Below are 24,047 nucleotides of genomic sequence, written 5' to 3'. Positions count from 1 at the left end.
AAGAAGTGTATTGAATCAAGGAAGATCCTAAATCGGTACCTAAAGGTAGAAAAATTAATTCTAGCTGGAATTGGGTTCCAAGATTAATATTTTCTTTTATGACCTTTTCACATTAATCAGTTTTTGATCAGCTATTAAGTCTTAAAAAACAGCGGAATAAAAATGCATGAGAAAGTCCTAACTGTTGAATTTTTGGTGCATGTTTGGTGCAGAAAAAAATGCACCAAAAATGCACCTCTCCATTGAAATGAATGGAAACCATGGCAAAAACTCATCAAGAACACAACATGCATGTGGGAAGTGCTTTGTCCAGTCACAGGTCCAGGTGAAAAACGCATCGCAAAAGTTTCAAAAACACAAAGCACCATGGCAAAAACGCATACGTGCCATGTGATAGAGCCCTTAACCTTAGACATAAATACTAGTAGAAATAAGGGTTTGTGAAGAAAGTCTTTCATTTTAAATTCTGCGTTTTGAATTCAAACACAAAAGAGGGGGGGTATGTTGGGACTTTAAATGAGGCTCCTGGTACAATACCCAGTACCTCCATCCCTATTCGGATACGATAAAAAGGGGATTGATACTTTAAATGAGGCGTGTGACACGGCCATATGAAATAAAAATATGTTTATTGTTACAATGACAATAACATAACATCTGACAAAAAATACAAAATTAAATATTGGTATTGAATGAAAAACACTGAAGATGTGAGATGATGTGTATGTCCCAAAATCGCACAATCTTTCGTAAATGGTTGTGTGTTGGGCTCTAAGTACATGTTAATGAATTGCATCAAAATAGGCTCGACGCGTTTCTGTGGAGCATATTCCACTTCATCAGGAGCAGGAAATTGATGCGTATCTGAAAAGATATATATATATATATATATATATATATATATATATATATATCAAAAAGTACCAATGTTATGTGATAGTTGAAAAAAAGGGGGAAAGAAGAAACCCAAATCGCATAAACTTACAAAACAGCTCAGATCTGATGGTGCATGCTGACATGAAAATACTGAACTCGGCTGAAAGTGCAACTCTCCCAGGAGCTATGGAGGCATACAAATGCTGGCAAACAAGGCGCAGACATGGCACAGCTGGGAGAAGATGGAAATAAGACAATAGTCAGTAGTGGCAGGCTCACAGACTGCAGATGCAGCTGTAGAAAAGTCAAAGGTGTATACAAGTAAAGCAATGCAATATGCTATGGCCTTGGTGTCTGGAGGTGGGAACAAAGTCCCAAATAAGGTGCAAAGAGTGAAAAAGTGCAGGAAGTGTTGGGACATGATGAATAAAATAGAACCCAAGTGGCTGAAAAATCTGCGCACGTGACGTCACCACATGGCGCAGCGGCATTGGCTGCATTGTTCCATCCAGTGTGCTTATAAGCATCCCTTTGGGAGCGGTTCGCCACCTGGTGCCTACCTCCCGGTTAGAGATGCTTGTCTCTGCACACGCCAGCGTGGCGTTGGGGGCACAGTGTGGGCTCATTGTGGACACTGATGTGGCATTCTCTTCTTTGAACAGCTGGATCCTACCTTTGTCTTTTCACCTGGACTTCTCATCCTCACTACACACTTGTAAGTCACCTCGCTTCTAAGTTTTCTATACTCCTTTTCACTCTCCCCCTTTTTTTTCATGTAATTTTTTCTTTCTTCATTTCCTTCTCCCATTTATGTCTTTGCAATTTTTCAGCTACTTAGGTTCTATTTTATTCATAATGTCCCAAAACTTCCTACACTTTTTCACTCTTTGCACCTTATTTGGGACTTTGTTCCCACCTCCAGACAATAGCATATTGCATTGCATCACTTGTATACACCTTTGACTTTTCTACAGGTGCGTCTGCAGTCTGTGAGCCTGCCACTACTGACTATTGTCTTGTTTCTATCTTCTCCCAGCTGTGCCATGTCCGTGCCTTGTTGCCAGCATTTGTATGCCCCCACAGCTCCTGGGAGAGTCGCACTTTCAGCCAAGTTCAGCATTTTCATGTCAGCATGCACCATCAGATCTGAGCTGTTTTGTAAGTTTATGCGATTTGGGTTTGTCCTTTCCCCCTTTTTTTCAACTATCACATAACATTGATACTTTTTGATATATATATATCTTTTCAGATACGCATCAATTACCTGCGCCTGATGAAGTGTAATATGCTCCACAGAAACGCGTCAAGCCTATTTTGATGCAATTCATTAACATTTACTTAGAGCCCAACACACAACCATTTACGCAAGATTGTGCGATTGTGGGACATACACATCAGCTCACATCTTTAGTGTTTTTCATTCAATACCAATATTTCATTTTGTATTTTTTGTCAGATATTATGTTATTGTCATTGTAACAATAAACATGTTTTTATTTCATTTGGCCGCGTCACACAACTGGCCAAACACAACCTCAGAATAGTTATTTATTCACACTACAAAATAAAAACACGAAATGCAGTAAGCTCTATCACTTTCTATGGAGGTACATGCACAACCCAAATGTTAATTATGAAATTATATATACAGTATTTTTTTTTATATATATATTTACAGACGCTGCCTCCCCCACTGCTCTTTGTGAGCCTACAGCAAAGCTTGTACAGATCTGGGGAATCCTAGGGCCCAGCAGAGGCACTTTGAAGGTAGTAACAGGGTGTGGAATCATCAGAGAGAGGTTGCTAGCTATCTATATAAAGTAAGTGTATACATGTATTATGTTTTTCTTAAATAGATGTTTACCCTAATACCTAAAAAAAAAGTTTTAAAATATCCTTCCGAACAAAGCCTGATCCTTCATTTGCCATCCATCATGTATCAGATGCTCTGTGTTTTTGCTATAGGAGACTGTAGAGCGTGCAGATGCTGGAACACTCAAAAATGATTTAAGAACTCAGAGATATCTCTCTTTCTGCCTATAGCCTGACTGATGTTACGTTTTAACTCACAGTAGATTTTTCATTGCTCCTTTAGTTATCAAGTGTTGTTTTCTATACACTACCAAATTGCTGCTAATAAAAGTCAAATCTGCGTTACATTACTGGCAAAGCCTTTAGAGAAAACCTGAGAGAAACACAGAAGCCTCTTGAAAATGTTTGTTGCCTGCCTTTCTCATTGATCCTCTGGCTTTAGAACTCTCAAAATCACTGAGGCTCTGTTCACATCTAGGCGTTTTTGGGCTATTTTCTGCTCTAAGCCTCAACTCTAAAAACTCCCAACAAGACAAATCCATATAATTTTAATGGCCCCTGTTCACATCTGAGCATTCTGTCACCTTAAGCAAAATGCCCGTCACTCAAAAAAGTATATGAGCTTCTTTTTTGGCAGATTACAGGCGTTTTTTATTTTTTATTTTTTTCATTGATCACTCGTCAGCCTAAAAGCTCTTGCACAAAAACGCTGCAAAAACGCCCAAAAAAACACATGAAAAACACGTGTAAAAATAGCAACACCTAGATGTGAACGGAGCCTGATAGGGAACAAGTTAAACGTGCTGCATTTTGTACAAAGCTCTTTATTAAATATTACTCAAAGAACACAGAAGCTAATTCTACATTATCTGTCTTATATACTTACTTTGAGTATCCTGAGATGTATATACTTGCTTGCTGTATATCTTCTGCGCCTTCACTTCTTACTGTTCTGAAAACAACACTGGGCAGCATTGTGTACTCACCCATCTTTGACATAAGGGATCTCCCAGCAGACAATATTTGTGGCAGGATGTGACATACATGTGATTTCCTGAGATGGTATGCACCCTATTCTGACACCTGTAGCATCTGACACTGGAGCTTATTCTAAGCTTGCTTTGACTCTGTACTGTGACCCAAACGGCTTGGACTAAAGCAATAAAGAGTCCCGGGAGTTATTAATATTGAACAAACAGGAATCTCTTTATGAGAATATAACAGTGTGCTGACAGAACCAACTTCAAAAAGAGGAAGCTGGGAAAAATGAATTTCGGTTTTTACAACCCTGTAACTTGGAAACAGAAACCGCTAACTAGATTAACCCTAACGTTCTAAATAGAGTTCAGCATTATGTAAAGTTTTGTATAATGATTATGAAAATGCACCTGTATAGTAAAAAATATGCACTTTAAAGAGGAATAGGAGATGCTGTGATTCTTAAGGAGATGAAGGATTTAGCATATTTGGGAAGCTACATGTTTAACCCCTGTTTTAGTTTTCTCTGGCTTCATGCTGTTTGCCATGGTAAAGCTAGGAGAGAGGTGTGATAGGCTGTATTGTAACTTAGCATCTCAGAATATCACTATAATATGCAAAAATGTATTCCACAAGCTTACAGCAGTCATGACAACTAGAAGGAAGAGGCAATGATAAACCTCTTTAAAGCGGAGAAACGTTTTTTTTTTTAACATACCCCCGGGACAGTCAGGGCTAGCACATTCCACAATGGCTAGCCTCTGATCTGTCCCGGTTCGCACTTACCTTTTAGAAGAAATACTTACTTAGAAGTTTTCTTCCACAGCGTTTCCATCTCGGTTGTGGGCAGCTGAAGCCGGCGCGGTCCTCTTCTCTGTCTTCTTCCGCGTCTTCGTGTCCCAGAATGCGCTGCACCGGCCCCTCTCGTCACTTCCGGTGCGGCGCCGCATTCCTAAACAGCTTCTGGGCATGCCCAGAAGCTGTTTAGCAGGGGAATGCGGCGCCGCCCGGAAATGACGAGCGGGGCCGGTGCGGCGCATTGATTCCTGGGAGCTATGACGTTTAGCTCCCAGGAATCATTGCGAGGCAGGAAGTGACGGGGAGAGCCTCGGCGCTGGAGGAGGAAGCTGTCATAGGTGAGTATTTACGATCGTCAATTACAAGGTGAGTTTTAAAAAAAAAAAAATCTAACTATCCAATTCCTTTTCAGGTTAGGCTGAACTAGCGGACGGGCACAAAAAAAAAATATCGTTTTTGTGCCCGGAACTCCGCTTTAACAGGGACACACGAGTGCTAAAATCACTATGTGCTGTGGATTTGGGTAGGGAGAAAACTCCTGATTATTTCTGCCTGTGTCCCCATCGGATATTTCCCCTCGCTTCTTGAACCAGCATCTCAAACTAGTCACCTCAAACCACTTCCACCTCCTCCGTTCCCTTCCCCTTTTTATAGGAAGTACCCTCCAAAGGCCTTCCGTCTGTCTTCTGCCTGTGTGCTGAGATTAGGCTACTTTTGAAAATGTAACATTCTTGTAAGACTAATACATTATTTTTTCTCCACTGACAGTCTGAAATTAAACTGTGACTTTTCTACTATCTGTCTTCTTCTTCCAAAAAATAAAATAAAATAAATACTAAAACATTAAAAAAAAATATATATATATATTTGATTTTAAAAACTATAATATTTTGGAAGGTAAGGTTGAGTGAGCCCAGCACTCACTTCTTCCTCCTCTTTCTCCCTCTTTTCCCCCTATTTCGAGTCCCTTTCCATACACATCTTCTTAACCTAATTTTCAGCAACATCCAATCTTCCAAAGTCATGGTGGCTTAGTCCTGAATAACACTCATCCCTAGCAGGTCCCCCAAATAAAATTATATATATATATATATATATATATATATATATATATATACTAATACAACAAAACAGATACATTTAAAAAAAATATTAAAATTTGAAACTTTATTTATTTAATTTTTTTTTTTGAGAAAACTTCAAGGGGCCTTCAGCTTGTGATCTGAGGACTGTGAAATTTTTGGTGATGACCACTCGGAGTACCTTCTGCCACCCTCTTCGATCCATGAGTCCAAAATGGCCAGTTGCATAAGAAGGAAAACATAATTTTTCACTATGAGAAGGCGCTTTCAAGGTGCTGGTACAAAGCATTTCCTGATGGCAGCAGGCGTACTGCTGCTACCCATCACAGCTCCACTACTTATGGTTGAACAAGTAGTCAGCAACAGTAGCAGCACTACCGACAGGGGACATCTAACAGAGGTGTTGCAAGCTATTTTCAGGAAGCAGCAGGCAGGCCTGACTCCAGGTAGTCTAAAAAGAGTGGCTTGTCCATAAAATGGAAGCCAACAACCTCATAAGTAAAGAGAGGACCATGAACTAATAAATGTCTAAGATGGACCAGTGGCTGGAGCTTGCACAACATGCGCCAGTGGCACTGGTCTGCCTCGCTGCAAGTGTCTTATCAGAGTGGGTGCTCAGTGCAGCTGAAAAGGTGGTGACCAAAATGTAAAAAAAAAATGCCTGTCCACGGGCAATTTTTAATACCTGAATTTTATCAATATGAAAATGGTTTCTATCTCAGAGGTTGACAACTTCCACCAATAAGCTGCTACATGCAACTAAATCTTTTTGTCTGTGAGGGAGTATACTGTATATTTACAAAATTAGGGCGCACACAATCAGGGCCGGTGCTTCCACTAGGCAAACTAGGCAGCCGCCTAGGGCGCATTGCCACTTAGGGGTGCAGCCACGAGTCAGCAATCTCTCTCCATCATGAATGACCCTTGGGAGCTGAGGGGAGGTGCGGCAGTGGGGGAGGAAGAAGGGACAGAGGAAGATGCCAGGTGTCTGGGGCAATGGCGGAACTACCAGGCCCTGGATTTCCACCATTGTTGGGGGGGCCCCAAGAGGCAGGAAGGGAGCCCTGCATAATGACCTCTTCATCTGGAGCTGATCGGCCTAAACCCTGGGCAGGACGTGATTCTCTACACTGAGCTGGTGGGCAGCTGTTCATTTCCCTGGGTCAGTATTAAGCAGGGAGCGGAGGAGAGCTGGACCTGAGCCAGAGCTCAGCACTGGAGGGTGGCACCTTTACTGGAGCAGAAGCGACAAGGCACCAGAAGGGTCTGAGGATGTTGGTGATGAAGGATGTGCAGAGATCTCTGACTGCTGCTTCTCCCTCCACCAGGAGCCAGTTGGAGCTGTGGTGAACACTGTGGTCCAGGAGAAGAGCGTCCTGGGAGAAGGAATTTAGCAGGATCACAGTGAAGGAGGGCAGAGTGCGGGCCACTCTCTTCATACTGCCCAGTGAGTGTCCCCAGAACAGGGGATCAGGGTCCCTGGGTGTGACATGGAGGATCCCTGGTGTGAAAGAGAATTGGGGTCACCAGGTGTGCCATGGGGAATCAGAGTCATAAAGGTATGACATGGGGGATAGGGGTCACGAGTGTAACAGGGGTTTGGGGTCACCAGGTGTGCAATGAGGAATTGTGACCCCTTGGTATGCCATGGGGGATTGAGGTCCCCAGGTGTGACATGGAGGAACATCAGGGTCCCCAGGTGTGACATGGAAAAACATCAGGGTCTCCGGGTATGACATGGAGGAGCATCAGGGGCCCCTGGTGTGACATAGAGGAACATTGGGGTCACTGGGTATGACAGCACGACATGGAGGAACACAGGGGTCCCTGGGTGTGACATGGATGAAGATCGGGGTCAGTGGGTATGACAGTACGACGTGGAGGAATATTGGGGTCCCAGAATGTGACATGGGAAAACATTAGGGTCCCTGGGTGTGACATAGGGGGACATCAGGGTCCCCGGGTGTGACATGGAGGAATATGGGGGTCACTGGGTATGAAAGAATTACATGGAGGAATCATCAGATCAGGGTCACTGAATATGACATAGAGGAGTTTTTAAACCCTTCCCTTTTTGTTTTATTTTTTTTTGGGGGGGGCGCGAGTAGCTGGTCTTGCCTAGGGCGTAAAATAGTCTAGCACCGGCCCTGCACACACTGTTCCCACTAGGTGCTGGTGGTGGTGATGCTGCTGCTGTTACTGCTACCTTTGTATTCCTCCCTTTATAGCATACCTTTTAAAAATATTGATTTGTAATTTAATGGTGCTGGCCGCCAAACCTTAGTGCCAACCTAGCCAATTCCTTGCATATCCCTCTTGCAAACCATCAACCCCTCCTCTTGCCTCCAAACCCCTTCAACAAAAATAATCAATGGATATATAAAACTTTAAAAAAAGAGCTTTCCCTTTTTTCTGGGAAGACAGCTTAAGTGCCTTTTTCCTGATCTTTTAAGCTTCTCGGTGCTGTCATCTAAAAGTGGTGCCATAGCTGGGCTAATTAAAAAAATATTATACTCATATACCCAAGGGCTGATGCTTCTTTTTTTTTGTTACGAAGACAGTCATTTGGGATTTGAAATGCCATGCCATGCCATAAACATAGGGTGGCATGTGCTACTTTTTAGTCTGCAAATCCAGAGGTTTAAAGCTCTAATTTTTAGTTACTGTGACAGATGTCTATGTCTGTGAAGTTTTTTCTGCTTTCAGCTCGTTAACCTTCTTACAACGTCTTACAATAGAAAACTTTTTTGCCCAATGATAATCTTAAAATATGCATTTTCTGAGGAGCAGAGCAATGCATGGCTAATACAGTTTTCTAAACCAACAACAGTTGAGGATCATACTACAAGAGAAAAACTTGGACTGACATTCCTTCAAAAATACTTTTTGGGTTGTTGCTAAAGTTGTGTTTGAACAAAGGTACCGTATTTTCCGGCGTATAAGACAGCTTTTTAATCTCAAAAACATCCCCCAAAAATGGGGGGGTCGTCTTATATGTGTAGTATAAAAATCTCCAAAATAAGTAAGTAGGTGTAATCTCTCAAAGCGCTGGTTGGATGTGCCCTAATAATCTCCAAGGTACTGTAAATGTAATCTCTCAAATATCTCCAAGGTACCGTAAGTAAGTATTAGATGTAATCTCTCAAGGTGCTGGCTGTCTGTGTGGGAATCCTGTACTGGTATATGTACCGTAGCTTCGGCTACATACAGTATACCACGCTGAGCCAATCACAGTGAGCGATGTATTCTATTATTGAATACAAAGCTTGCTCGGATTGGCGGAGTCAGAGAGAGTAACATCAGCCCGCCTCACTGACTCCACCAATCCGAGCAGGCTTTGTATTCAATAATAGATTACATCGCTCATCATGATTAGCTCAGAGCGGTATGCTGTATGTAGCCAAAGCTACGGTAAATACCGGTACAGCAGCCGCCCTGTGTAAACTTGGAGTGCTCCTCTTCTTCTTCCCCAGCCAGTCAGTGCTGTGTGTTTACAAGTGTCTCCTCTATTCTGACGTGTCAGCACAGCTCCTCCTGCCTGCAGGCTCCATGACAAGAGAGGAATAGTCTGCATACGTTTCCTGTCAGCTCTGTCCAGGACAGGAAGTTTACAGAAACTCTCACATTCCCCCGCCAGACAGACACAGCTCTCCATGTACCATGCTGCCAGCCACCCCCACCACACTTTACCTATGTCATGGAAAGGTTTATTATTTAGACATCTATTGAGGGAAAGCTGAACTACAAACAGCTTATAAAGTCAATACAGTTATGAATTCATGAAAGTACAATGCCTTGAAAAAGTATTCATACCCCTTGAAATTTATGGTACAGAAGGGGGGTAGTCTTATACGGCGAGTATAGCCCAAAACCTATGTTTTAACTTGAAAATTAGGGGGTCGTCTTATACGCCCAGTCTTCTTATACGCCGGCAAATACGGTAGTTAAAAAAATGTTGACTTGTAGGGTAAAGTATGCCCTGCCAACAAACAGTGCCACTGTTGGGCGTCTTAGAAATGACTCTTAGTAATCCTGGAACATTATATACAGCATTAGCGGCCCACACAAAGCTGTATATTAAAGAGTTTGTGCCTTTCCCATGTTACTCTTGAAGTCACATAAAATGGTCCCTCCACACCCCTGTACTGTTTTCCCATTTTTTTTTTCAAATAGTGACATGTTCCTTATACATTTGGTGTGTTTCTCATTCCATTTTATTGCATTTGGTTGCTGTAGTTGTCATTCAAAAGGCCCCCAAAAAAAACACACCTGAATTTTTTTAACATTGACATCAATGGGGTTTGGTTTTGTCTTCTAAATTCCAAACATTTGGACCTGTTGGGCAAAACTGCAAGTCAATCAAACACACATTTGCAAGCGACACTAACCAGGACCAATGGTAAGTGCAAATCTCCCTTTCCCTTTTTCCAGGCTTTCTACATGAGGTCCAATGTTAATTGCACAGTAACAGAAAATAATACATTACTGTATTTTTTATATAGATTTTTCTGGTGCGTGTTACTAAATTAAAGAAAGAATGTGGCTGATTGTTAAAAGAATCACAGACAACTTCACAAGCCACCCTCACACTCAAAATACTTAACACACTTCCTTTTAAATTAGTGCCTGCAATAAATGTAAACAGATTTATTTTATTCCATTAGAAGAAGAAAAAGGTCACACAAAGGAAAGGAAATGAAATAAAATGCTACCTTTCATACAGAATAAAAGGCAAATAAAAAAACGTGCATTTTGCTATGTAATGCATCGATCTGTTTGCCCACAGAGCTCTTATGTTTTCCTCTCTTCACATTTTCTTTACAGCCTCAAAAATACAATACGGTACAGTTTTTACCAAGCCTTTTTTCATTTGTTTCCTAATGGTCAACGGAAAGATGTTAAAGGCAGGGTGTGTTCCAATCCTGTTAACTTTCCAGTCTTGTGCGACCAGTAAAAAGGCAGATTTAAAATGAAGGGCTGAAAAGGGAATGATCTTTGCACAAAACTGCAAGTATTCTTCAAAAGAAAAATAAAAAGATAAACTTTAGGCAAAGAAAGTGCAGTGAGGTAAACTGCATTTTCTTTGACTATATATATATATATATATTTTTTTTTGTGATGGAATAAAAGCGCTCTAGAACATAATACACATCTCCTATAAATATATAAGCCCCCCCCCCTTTTATTTTGCTTCTACCATACAAAACCTATCATCTACATATTAGACCTTTCTTTGTCAGAGCTTCTTCTTGCAATCTTTTTTTCCCCCTTCTATATTGCTGTTTGTATTCATCCTTCCCTCAGTACTGGACAACTTTTAGATGTTCTGGTCTTACATCATGATAGCTTACCCTCCCCCTCTCTGCCATGGTGCCCCTTGCTGCTGGCTGACCTCTAGTGGTGGAGGAGGTCCATTCCAACTGGTTGGCATTCCCCTTACAGTAGGTTGTCGCCTCTTTTCTAGTACTGGTGTTATTCACACAGATCACAGCAATGAGTCAGAAACCCCAAACGTGAGCCTGTCACAGGCTGTGGGGGCCGGGCAGCTCTTGTTATGACTCACAATAATGAAATAGCTGAAAATTGGAATGAATTCTGTATTCTGCTGAAAACAACTATAGAATGAGTCATGGACAGATACATCACATGCAGAAAGTTAGCCAGTTAAACAGCCATGTAATGTGTGTATTGTGTTTCCTTTGTGGCCCAGGGGGTTAATGAGAAACTTAAAGGGAACCAAGCAGGATGCAAAATATGTAAAGGAAGGTCCATTGCTTACCTGGAACAAGCCCAGTGGCGGCTGGTCAATAGGGGGCGCAGGGGCGCCGCCCCCCCCCCCCAAGGCTAGTCACCATAAAATCAGCATTAAAAAAAAGTGAACCTTTATTATGGCAGCGGGGCGCCGGACACTTTGCTGGCTATGGGAGGGGGTGAGGGTTTTGGCATCATGTACCTCTGTAAGGTGATTGGCGGCCTTTTTGGAGTGTCCTCGGGGAGCAGAGTGATGCACCCCGAACACTCCCACTCACGATTGCCGTCCTGTGATTGGTCCAGCCTGGACCCATCAGGACGTTCAACGTCGTAGGGGAGGTGCTTGGGCCGGGCGTCTCTCTGTGATTGCAGATCTCAGCGCTCCCTGCAGCTAACGGCACCCGCTATCCCCCTGGGCCTCTCTACAGCCAGCAAAGCAGGTAAGGGGCCCCTCGGCGCCCATGTGCGTGCCCTTCCTCACACTGGGTGGGACTGCGATCACTCACAACAAGGAAAATCAAGGAAATCGTTGTCGGAGCTCGGATCGCCCGATTGGAGGGAGGGAAAGGGGAATCTTGCTCGGCAGATGACACACGGTGTACGATCGGTATTGTTATCACAGCTGGAGGGATCGCTGCCACCTGCCCGGGGTCTGAGGGGTGAGTGGAGATCAGAGAGTTTTTCTTAGCTAGCTATATGTCCCCTAGTTTTTCCCCTAGACCTCAGTATAATACTTTATACTGGATTTTGGCCCAGCACCAACTTCTAAAGTACTAAATAAAAGGCAGGGCTGTGTGATTCAGTGGTGTTAAGCAGATGCTGGAGCTGGGAGGAATGTGGGAGTTCAGGTATCCTGCAATGAGGCACCATTGAGTCCTCAAAGTCACACAATTTTTTTACGCGTTTTTTGCCACAAACAATGTCTATTGCATTTTTCTGTTTGCGCAACCCTCCCCAAACCCCCCCAATTTTGAGCACCAGCCGCCACTGAACAAGGCAGTGATGTCTAAAAAGTTTGACCTTTCAACCTGCATGCTTGTTTCAAGCCAACAATTCAGTAATATTGAAGCAAGGATAAGAATGACAGCCTCCGAGCTTGCACCTTTAAAAACAAGTCAGTAATGGTAGATTGTGAAGTTTGTGCCTTGAAAGCAAACCTGGAGGAGTTCTTAAATCACAAGCAGGTCCAAACATTTTCCAATGTACATAAAGCTGCACAGAGCACCTCTTGCCATTAGGCAGGCCCACAACATTCCCCTAGGGGGGAATGCATATGCCTAATATAATTCTTAATGAGCTTGCTAAACCAATTGTCAAATTGTCATAAAAAAATTCTAATTTGTTATTTGTAATTTCTAGTTTGTAATACTGTTTGTACCCTTTTCCATCCTTTGTTGCATCTCGTTTGATCTCCTGCAGGCTTCTGCAGCCAATTCCTGTCTACATGCCTGCATGGCATATATCAGGGCGAAAGGACGGGGGCTACTGAAGAACATGTGAAAGCGTCGCACTGCTCTATAAGACTCGGTTCACACCACTACAACCTTGTTTGCGATTGCCTTAACATAGAAACATAGAAACATAGAATGTGTCGGCAGATAAGAACCATTTGGCCCATCTAGTCTGCCCAATATATCTGAATCCTATGATAAGTCCCTGGCCCTATCTTATATGAAGGATAGCCTTATGCCTATCCCATGCATGCTTAAACTCCTTCACTGTATTTGCAGCTACCACTTCTGCAGGAAGGTTATTCCATGCATCCACTACTCTCTCAGTAAAGTAATACTTCCTCATATTGCTTTTAAAACTTTGCCCCTCTAATTTAAAACTGTGTCCTCTTCTTTTAAATATGCTCTCCTCCTTTACCGAGTTGATTCCCTTTATGTATTTAAAAGTTTCTATCATATCCCCTCTGTCTCTTCTTTCTTCCAAGCTATACATGTTAAGGTCCTTTAACCTTTCCTGGTAAGTTTTTTCCTGCAATCCATGTACTAGTTTAGTAGCTCTTCTCTGAGCTCTCTCTAGAGTATCTATATCCTTCTGGAGATATGGCCTCCAGTACTGCGCACAATACTCCAAGTGAGGTCTCACCAGTGTTCTGTACAGCGGCATAAGCACTTCTCTCTTTCTACTGCTTATACCTCTCCCTATACATCCAAGCATTCTGCTGGCATTTCGTGCTGCTCTATTACATTGTCTTCCCACCTTTAAGTCTTCTGAAATAATTACTCCTAAATCCCTTTCCTCAGATACTGAGGTCAGGACTGTGTCAAATATTCTATATTCTGCCCTTGGGTTTTTACGCCCCAGGTGCATTATCTTGCACTTATCCACATTAAATTTCAGTTGCCAGAGTTCTGACCATTCTTCTAGTTTTCCTAAATCCTTTTCCATTTGGCGTTTCCCTCCAGGAACATCAACCCTGTTACATATCTTTGTGTCATCAGCAATAAGACAAACCTTACCATCGAGGGCTTTTGCAATATCACTTATGAAGATATTAAACAAAATTGGTCCCAGTACAGATCCCTGAGGTACCCCACTGGTAACATGACCTTGTTCTGAATGTTCTCCATTGACTACAACCCTCTGTTGTCTGCCTTGTGACTTGTGTACAATTTCCTTATGACTTCCTTGCGACTTTTGTTAACATTGGAGTCTATGGCACTCAAATCACACTAGGGATGGGAGTAAAGGGTCCCCGGGAATAAAGGCAACGGCCCCGGCACTGATGGTGATCTTTCACTGGGGCCCTAAAGGTTGGAGTTATGCCTCTGATGGGCAGCCAATACACTGATCTTTTTTTTCAACCAGTGGGATAGCGCAAAGTTGCTATCTTTCCTAGTGCGCCATACTGCCTTGATCCATCCAAACAGCCTATTATAAATTAGCAACCACAATGGGAGCTCTGTGAAAAAATACAAAATTCAGTCTTAGGTAGGCAAAAAAAAGCTATTTTGCATGCTTTTTATTTTTTACATGCAGTGCGCACTGAAATAGAAGCACTGTGCTACAAAGTTTTGGAACCATTGCTGGAAACAGAACCTACCTCCAATAACAGCAATGCACTTTTTTTTATAACAGTGGCTTCTTCTACCAGTACCATAAGAAGCACACCTACGGCAAAATGATCTACAGCAGAGGTACTTATAAAGCTAACAGTTAAAAAAAAAACACAAAAGACAATCCAATTACTTATAGACTGATTAGTAAATTGGTGATTTTTTTCCTGTCCAGAGCTCTGAGAGATACTATGGACTCAACACAGGGAAAGCTGTTTCCTGCTGTCATCCTCCTGTTCCCTTCAATTCTATCCATGTGTTGCAGGACCCGGTTAGCATGGCGTAGGTAGAGGTTTAATGACCATAATGTGTTTTTTTCTCTCGCTTATCATGTCTTTGCCACTGCAGCATTGTGTGGGCGTACAAAATGACATGAGTGTGTTTTAACCTATTATATTCCCATGCTGAAAAACAAGACAAAAAAAAAAAACTTACCTGCTCTGAGAAGTCAAAGTTCAGCAATTGCTGCATCACATCCGATTAGCTCCTTGTGCGGCTTCTCCCCTTACTAATCTGAGCTCTGCTGTAAAGGGATTGTAAGAGGCTGATATGAAGTCAAATTCAGGTACATGGTTGCATGCATTTAACCACTTAAGCCCCGGAAGATTTTACCCCCTTCCTGACCAGGGCCTTTTTTGCGATTCGGCACTGCGTGACTTTAATGGACAATTGCGCAGTCGTGCGTTGCTGTACCCAAATTAAATTGACGTCCTTTTTTTCCCACAAGCAGAGCTTTCTTTTGGTGGTATTTGCTCACCTGTGCGATTTTTTGATCATGCGCTATAAACAAAAAAAGAGCGACAATTTTGCAAAAATAACAATATTTTTCACATTTATTTATATAAATTTCCCCCCCAAAAAAATGTAAAAATCTAAATTTTTTAACATTTTAGGCCAATTTGTTTTCTGCTACATATGTTTGGTAAAAAAAATCGCAAAAAGCGTATTTTGATTGGTTTGCGCAAAAGTTATTGCGTTTACTAACTAAGGGAAAGATTTTTGTCATTTTTATTGTTTTTTTTTTGTAACGAGTAATGGCGGCGATCTGCGATTTTTTTTACGGGACTGCGACATTGCGGCGGACAGATCGGACCCTTGACTGACATTTTTGACACTTTTGGGGGTACCAGTGACATTACTACAGTAATAAGTGCTATACATATGCACTGTTACTGTAAAATTGACACTGGCAGGGAAGGGGTTAACTTTATTGGAGAAGGAGGGGTTAAGTGTGTCCCTAGGGGCGTGCTTCTAATTGTGATTGGATGTGGCTTGTGATGTAACAGCAGAGATCTACGGTCCTACATAGCAGGACCGTATGATCTCTGCTGATACACAGGGGAGAAAGACAGGCGGCTTTGTTTACATTAGCCGCCTGCCTTTCTCCCGGAGTAACCGACGATCGCAAGTGACCGGCGACACTCGCGCGGGGGGGGGTCCATGAGCGAGCGGGAGCGCGCCTCCAGCCGCGCGCGCGCGCTCCCTAGAGCCTCACAGGCTAGCGACGTAGTACTACGTCACTTTGCCTGTAAGGGGCTGTGAGGGGCTGACTGGCGTAAATCGTCATTAGGCAGTTGGCAAGTGGTTAAAACAAACAAAAAAAAATGTATGATATATGTAGCACCCTCTTAGTTAGGTGCTAGGCTAATAAGTATAGTTATTTTTGGTCGCTTCTGTAATCAGTGGGGCAACTTTGAACTGATCAGGGTCCCACAGGCTGCAGGCTTGATTACTTCCCCCTGACTTCTGAAAAGCTCCAGAACATAGGAGCTCAAATGAGTAGCCTGAATATTTATGGAGTCTTAGCCAATACCTGGGAAGTAGGAGTGGCTGCAGAGAACAGAAATAGTATGGGGTCTGGAGCAGTCGATGTCTTGTCCAGGAGAAAATGTTCCCAGCCTGGAGCGCTTCTGCCATCCTAGGCAGCCCAGCTGAAGTTTGTCTCAGCTGATCAAGGTCCCAGCTTGTCTAAATCCGGGGGGCCAGCTTGAAAAGAACCTCTATAGTTGAACAAGTGGATTTCACTAAGGATCCAGTCTTAAGAGCTAACTAAGGAAATGTTTGCCTGATACGGGAAGGAGGCATCCAATGATCCAGGGAGTTTGTAAGTACAGACCTGAGTTGAGGATCTGGGTGACTTTTGCTGTTGTTAGCCCCTGTGCACTAATACTAAGGCTTGCCTGGCCTAGAACATTGCTTATGCTGTCCAAGTGCTGTCAATTTCTTGAGCTTTTCCTGAAGGGCTGTTATAAGAAGTAGCTACAGAATGAAGAATGTACTCCTATTATTGTTCAGAGTTCTAGAGTATCCCACAGCTCCCAGTACCCAATCCAAGTTGTCCAGCAATAAATACAAGAAAAAGGCAACCCCTAGACCAGTGATGGCAAATCTTGACACCCCAGATGTTTTGGAACTACATTTCCCATGATGCTCAACTACACTGCAGAGAGCATGAGCATCATGGGAAATGTAGTTCCAAAACATCTGGGGTGCCAAGGTTCGCCATCACTGCTCTAGACTAATTATTGAGCCAGAAGAGTGAATGTTTCTGTGGCTGCCACTGTGCTAGTAGGGGAGGAACCTGTGTCAAATCAGCAGGCCCTTTGGGGGTGAGCGCTACATATATAACTGGATACAGAGCTGCATAAATTTGTGTCTTTTAAATATGCCTAGAGTTCAGCTTTAAGTAGTCTTTTATCCAGATGGAAGTTGGCACTCTGGGCTCCTTTTCTAATGCTGTACGGATTATTGTAACCAAGGTGTAAAAAAAAAAAAAAACTGTTAAAGAGTATAAATGGGCAAAGTAACAGGTTCTCTTTAAAGAAAACACCCTATCCACCTGTACTAATCTTTTCTAAACACCTGCAATGGGAGTCCAAACCCTGTCTAAGCTCCATGTTGGCTGATGTCTGAGCCTAAACAGGGTTAATTTTTACTTCTGCTTGGTTGTGTGCCAGTGTTCAGGCCTGGGGGCTGTTCAGGCCCAAGGAATCCTGGGAGAAGCTAACATGCTCCCCTATACCTAGAGGCACCAGATATTTAATAGGGGCTCCAATAGGGAGTGCAGTGAAAGTGTGTATTCCGGGGGGGGGGGGGTTCCCATTCCCTCCTCAAAGGAGTAACTTATTTTTTCTTATGTGCATCTGAGTCCAATGTTTTATTCAGACGGATCAGCTGGAAAGGAGGTAACAACCACTGTGCTGTCTCTCTAGCTTACCCACAGTCCTCAGGCAATCCTTTGTCATATTTTCATTTAAAACAAAGATAATTAGAAATTATAAAAAAAAAAATTAAAAATCCAAAACTAGTATAGCTTTTATTTAAAAATGTTAGCATTGCATTCTGGTCACCTGGAAGAAACACACAGCTCAAATTCTGCTACAGTCTTTCAGCTGCCATGTAGAGAAAATAAGCATATCACTAAACAATTTACAAGGCTCACAAGATTGTTTCCTCTACTTTTAAGTAGTTTTCTCTGCATGGTTCTCTGGAACCAGGTAATTTTGAGAAGAGGAGATCACTGTTGAATAAATCTTGAGAGTTTCATCAAGGCAAAACAAGCTATTATGGAAAAATTATACCTTACTTGTGATGTTTATTTTCCTCTTAATTTATCACAGAAGGAGAAGTCAACACAATTTTTTATAAATGGCAACACTATAAAATGCTAACTGCTTACAATAAGTCCGAAGCTAAAGTCCACCCACTTTCCAGCCTGTACCTGCAACTTTGGAAGTAACCAAATAATGCAGAGAAGAATTATCTGCTTAGATAGTGACCTAAACATCAGAATGCAACTGATGGATCATCAGGTGAGATAAAAAGATGACAAATTTATCATCTTGGTAGAAAAATCCCTGACTGGACAAGGGCTCGAGTAGAGTGCAGATAATAACCATCTTCAAATGCAATTCTAGGGAAATCACATGTGGAACCCAAAGGGAGTCAGAAAAAAAAATTTCCCTGACTCATGAGTCTTGCTAAATCACTTTTTTTTTGCATGCTTTTTCTTTAAAAGGCGCTGAGCCTTGGATAATGCACAGCCACTGTACCCAAAGGAGGTAGCACATCACAAAGTCATACAACAATGCATGACCTCTCAGTGACCATGTTTGTTGGTTCATTATGGAGGAGGTAGCAAATGCTGCATGAGACATATCTCCTGTAGCTGTTCAAATCTAAGAAGGGACCCTCAATATCCTGAAACTATTCCATCATAGTTATTACAGGTTGCATAGATTGGGCATCCAATAGTCAGCAGTCTGTTTTAGAGGTTGTGTAGCAGAAGCCAATTTTCTTCACTGTATGTGGAATTACCCGCTGGTTTCGACCTTTTGGCCGGAAGTGAACTTGTTTCTCTCTACTACCCTTGGCATACCCAATATCCTACATCCATAGAACTGTCTACTCTGAATTTTCAGTGATATATATCTTTCTACTAAACATGACACAAACCTATTACATATCTTATATTTTTATACTAAAAAGGTTATTCTTATGTCTTTGAGGGACACCCCAAGTTTATCCATAGAAACTTGGAAAACTATGGTGAATGGTAATTTTCCATTATATAAGCTGACCTTTGAACTTAGGAACAAAACTCCATACCTTTACGAAAGCGTAGCAGCGTTGGTTTGACAGTTCTCTTACTAGTACCAGGAATGTAACTGCATTACTGTATCATTCATTGATTCCTATGTATTGATGATTGTTACTGGTCCCACCAACTGTGCATTTCTGTCAATGTCGGTTTCTGTATCCTAAACTGATTGTATGGGACACTAGGCTGTACAAACATTTTTTTTCTGTTTAATGACCTGTTTTGTTTGTGGGCTCTTTGAGCTTTTTTTCTTTTTGGTTTTCTTTTGTATCTTTTTTCAATAAAAAAAATCATTTTTTAAAAAAGAAAAAGGGACCATCAAAAGAGGGGTGCCCTACAGATTTGTTACAGTTTGGCACACATCCCCAGATTGGAGAGTAGTATCCATATATGCCCTAGGATCCAAAGCAATAAAAAAATATGCAAACACCTTGGTTGTGTAGCACCCTCCAAGGTAGGTGCTAGTTAAAATATAGTGGTGCCTTGTCTGCTTATCAGCAGGATCATGTTTTCAGCTAGGCTGGCATGTGTTCCTAGGTGTGTCTGTTGTGTTGGGGAGTCTCCCCACTGTATCCCAATGAGGGCTCTCCTAGGGCAGTGGAGGAAACCTGACCAATAGCACACCAGGGCTTGTATCCATCCTGGAAGGGCAGATTCTGCCGCACAGCACTCTGGGAGAGGGTATAAGTCTGTGGGGAGCACATGACAGATGGACTTTAGAGGAGGGAGGTGAAGCCTGTCTCTCCTCCAGTCAGAAAGAATTGGGTGTCACAGGAAGGCAGTCAGCGCTAGAAGGCATTTTTTTCTTAAGTGTCCCAATTCTGTAACTAGTTGAGCCAGAGAAGTATCCCACTCATTCCCTTCTCCCATCCAAGTTCCTACAATAAAACTAAAAACCAAAGATGCCGGACTGTTCATTGTCTCAGATCTCACAACAAGCGCAACAAGCTTAAATGTGCTGTTGGTGTTAACGGTAACCATGGCAGACCCATATCCAGCACTGATGCTGGAAATACTGCTACAGTTGTATTCACATTTGTTTTCACAAATAAAGCAATGGATTATTAATATTTGAAAGCCTTTACTACTTTTTCTAGAACTTAACTACTAATAGGGCAATGTAATTGTGATGAACTGCGTGAAAAAGAGTGAACAAGACCCTACCCTGACTATGACTGGGTTTACTACAGAGCGGAGTCTAAGAGATAGGTGGCATTCATCCAGGACCCCCTCATGGGGATTTGGATGTGTCCCACTTCCAGGTTGCTTTCCCAGATACTGGCAGACATAGTAGGAAGATGCAATACGACCACTGGTGATAACAGCCAAGCTACTAGTAAGGTACTAGTGAGTTAACAGAGAAATTGGCAGGAGCACAAAGGAGAGATGCTCACATGTGCCCGGTTGTAAAAGCTTGGAGGAGCAGAGTTTGGCAAACCAAGCATACCTAGAGTAGCTGTGCCCAGCTACAATGGCTCAGAGTTGAAATGTTTGGCAAACGGAGCATACTAGCAGTAGCTGTTCCCAGCAGCAAGAGCTTCGGGGAGCAGAGTTAGCAATGGAGTATACCAGAGTACCTTCTTGCAGGGGCTTGAAGAAGCACTGTATGGCAAGTGGACCATACAAAGAAAGGTGCCAGCAGCAAGGAGAGACTGGTGGAGCATACCAGGAAGTGTCTTCCAAGTGACAGGTGAAGAGTACCAGTAACTGTGCAAGAAGCCAGCAGCAACAGATGCTGCGAACCAGAAACAATGCTAAAGCTCTGCAATGACAGGTGGATCATACCAGGAACAGCACTAGCATCCAGAAGTGACAGGTGAAGTGTACCAGGAACAATGCCAGCAGCCTGGAGCAACTGGCTGAGCATGCTTGTAGAGATGGCTACAGAATGTGTGGGCGCAGGGAGGCTCAGAAACAAAAGAATACTAGGATAGGCTTGTGAAACATGTGGGGGCTTGGCATGATGTGGACATATGTTGCACGGATGTCTGTCTAATTTTTTAAGGATGCCAGCAAGTAACATTGGTGAACCTTATTGGCCGCAGCTGCAACACCTGAAACTACATGTAGCCACTTGCCCTTGGAGATGCACCTCTGGAATGAGAAAGGTAATCAGCTTGTACAAAAATTGCAGTAGCAAAGTGAAAATAATTTCAGAGAGCTAAAACATCACTGATTTCTTCCTAACAAAGGTAAAGCAAACATGTGTTACATCCTCTCAGGCAGGACTTCTTAGGTTCAAAAGTTTTAAATGGCCAACAAATTTGCTATAAAATAAAGGTTAAAGAAATGTAGGTGCTTAATACATTCCCGTGTATTTATCTTCAGGCCTGTAACTTCCAACTCTGCTTAATAGGATAGGCCCTCTCTGACATAAGAAAAATTAGGTGTAGGTTGATAAATAGCAACATCAGACTCATCCTTTTTCTTCTGATAGTTGGTGATGACATCTGTTTGGTTAAAGGGTCAACAGTACCTGATAGTACCTCTCCACGTGGCAGCTCTGGGAATGCCAACACTAGACAGCCACTGTAAACTTTTACAGAACCCACAACGCAGAATGTTCTATGGAGCTAAAAAATCAAAGGCTCCCGAAACTTTTGTTTGCTTCCTAGAACAACAATCATTCCATGATTTCAGGATGAAAAATGGATGCTGATAGGCAGCTATGAGCAACTAGAAAGGTTGCTGTTAGTGTGTTACATAACCCTCTATGTGCTTTAAGCAGTTCTACACATATTGTACTAACAGTGACTTGCAGGTTAGCCACCTTTATATATGCTGTGTGTAATATTAAAGCACTGTAATCTAAACAGGACTATTCTGAAGTCTGGCACAGCTGCTTTCTGAAACAGTGTCTTGCAGAAACAACAAAAAATCTTCAACATTATAGAACAAGTCCAGCTAAATGTATGTGGCGTTACCCCCCTAGGAGGTGCTTGGTAGGATAGGTCCTCTGTTCTTTGCCTCAACCTTCTCACAAACCTCAGCTCCTCTGACACACTTCTGACAATATCACAGGAATTCACTGAAGTGCCCGGTAGTAGCGCTATATCAAATAAAACAATTACTAAACTAGGTAGTAAATGTAATATATTGCCAATGCCAACCAATTTGGTTGCTAATTAGATAAGCATAAAAATGGTTTACAATTGTAATACCATAATTTAGTATACAAAGTGATTAACAGTAAGGACTAGGGCTAACATGACATTTGGTGTCCATATCAGCATAAATTGTAGCAAAGCCACCTCAAGTGCAGCAGTGAGCATTAGTAAAGTTTAATCTACCAAGTGCTGGAATATACTGCCAGAGCACATTTACGGTGGCGATGCTAGTCCTAGACCAACTAGGTATACACTGCCCAAAAGAAAAGATGGATGGTAGCAGAAAGGGCAGGGGAACAAAGGGTGCAGAACAAATATTCTAAAGGATTGCTAAGGGCAATAACACCCTGTTCCTAAGGCATGTGTCTTGTCCAGACCTTTAACCTCCCTGGCGGTATGATTGTTTCCGATTTTAGGTGCTGAAAGCAGCACCATTATTTTGCTGGTAATTCTTAAGAACGAGCAGCCCAAACCAACTATTTACATATGATTTTTTTTTTACTGTGCGTTCTTCTGTATAACATCTCGGGTATTATAAAGTTTGAAACACAAAATCATAAATTATAATATAATAAATAACTATAAATAAGTTAAAGTATGTATGTATATATATATATATATATATATATATATATATATATATATATATATATATTGTGACAGGAGTCAGGTAAATCTGTGGGTGTTGTCACAGACGGGAGATACATTTCTGCCTTGTGTAGACAATTCACCAATTACTATAGGGTGTCGGCTGCAGAGGTAGCCAGAAAGGTGTAAGGACGTTGAAAAAGCTTCAGCTATTCAGGATGAGGCAACTAAGGGCTCTATAAGTTATCCAGAGGATGACTACTGATTGAATGCCTCCTGGAGCTGTGTGTGTTAAGGAGAGCAGTGAGTTGAATGCCTCCTGGAGCTGTGTGTGCGTTACGGAGAGCAGTGAGTTGAATGCCTCCTGGAGCTGTGTGCGTTGAGGAGAGCAGTGAGTTGAATGCCTCCTGGAGCTGTGTGCGTTAAGGAGAGCAGTGAGCTGAATGCCTCCTGGAGCTGTGTGAGTTGAGGAGAGCAGTCAGCTGAAAGACTTCTGAAGGTGAAGTGTTGGATTTTTTCTGTGTGAAAATAAAATAAAAAGACTGTTGGTTTTCTGCTGTATGACCAGCAGTGTCTGCCCAGCAGTAGGTTGGGACAGACACCATAGGTAGGTTCCTGTGTGTGAAGGTAGACGCCCCAAGTGGCCAGGGTTTATTTTATGTTTGTTTTTGAATTATGCTGTTTTGGATGCTGCACTTGTTTGAAGAAAATTGGAAGAATAAACCATAGACTGTTGTTTACAACCACTCCTCGGCTGTCTCTCTGTGTAACGAACCCCACTACCGAGCTAACCCCTCACAATATATATATATATATATATATATATATATATATATATATATATACAGTGGGTACGGAAAGTATTCAGACCCCCTTAAATTTTTCACTCTTTGTTATATTGCAGCCATTTGCTAAAATCATTTAAGTTCATTCTTCTTCCTCATGAATGTACACATAGCACCCCATACTGACAGAAAAACACAGAATTGTTGACATTGTTGCAGATTTATTAAAAAAGAAAAACTGAAATATCACATGGTCCTAAGTATTCAGACCCTTTGCTGTGACACTCATATATTTAACTCAGATGCTTTCCATTTCTTCTGATCATCCTTGAGATGGTTCTACACCTTCATTTGAGTCCAGCTGTGTTTGATTATACTGATTGGACTTGATTAGGAAAGCCACACACCTGTCTATATAAGACCTTCCAGATCACAATGCATGTCAGAGCAAATGAGAATCATGAGGTCAAAGGAACTGCCTGAAGAGCTCAGAGACAGAATTGTGGCAAGGCACAGATCTGGCCAAGGTTACAAAAAGATTTCTGCTGCACTTAAGGTTCCTAAGAGCACAGTGGCCTCCATAATCCTCAAATGGAAGACGTTTG

General features: G+C 42.2%; 1 protein-coding gene across 1 annotated transcript in view; it reads right to left on the bottom strand.

The window, feature by feature from the left end:
• The window catches only part of ZNF831 (zinc finger protein 831), a gene marked incomplete at its 3' end in the record, with an annotated part of 29,048 nt that extends 19,086 nt beyond the window's left edge, over nucleotides 1-9,962 (bottom strand). Inside the window, exon 1 of the mRNA XM_082272871.1 lies at nucleotides 9,935-9,962. The remainder of the gene's footprint in view (nucleotides 1-9,934) is intronic.
• Between the last annotated feature and the right edge of the window lie 14,085 nt (nucleotides 9,963-24,047).

The sequence above is a fragment of the Pelophylax lessonae genome (genome assembly GCF_965119305.1).
Source record: "Pelophylax lessonae genome assembly, chromosome: 11".
Lineage (NCBI taxonomy): Eukaryota > Metazoa > Chordata > Amphibia > Anura > Ranidae > Pelophylax > Pelophylax lessonae.
This window is presented reverse-complemented; position numbering and strand designations above follow the sequence as displayed.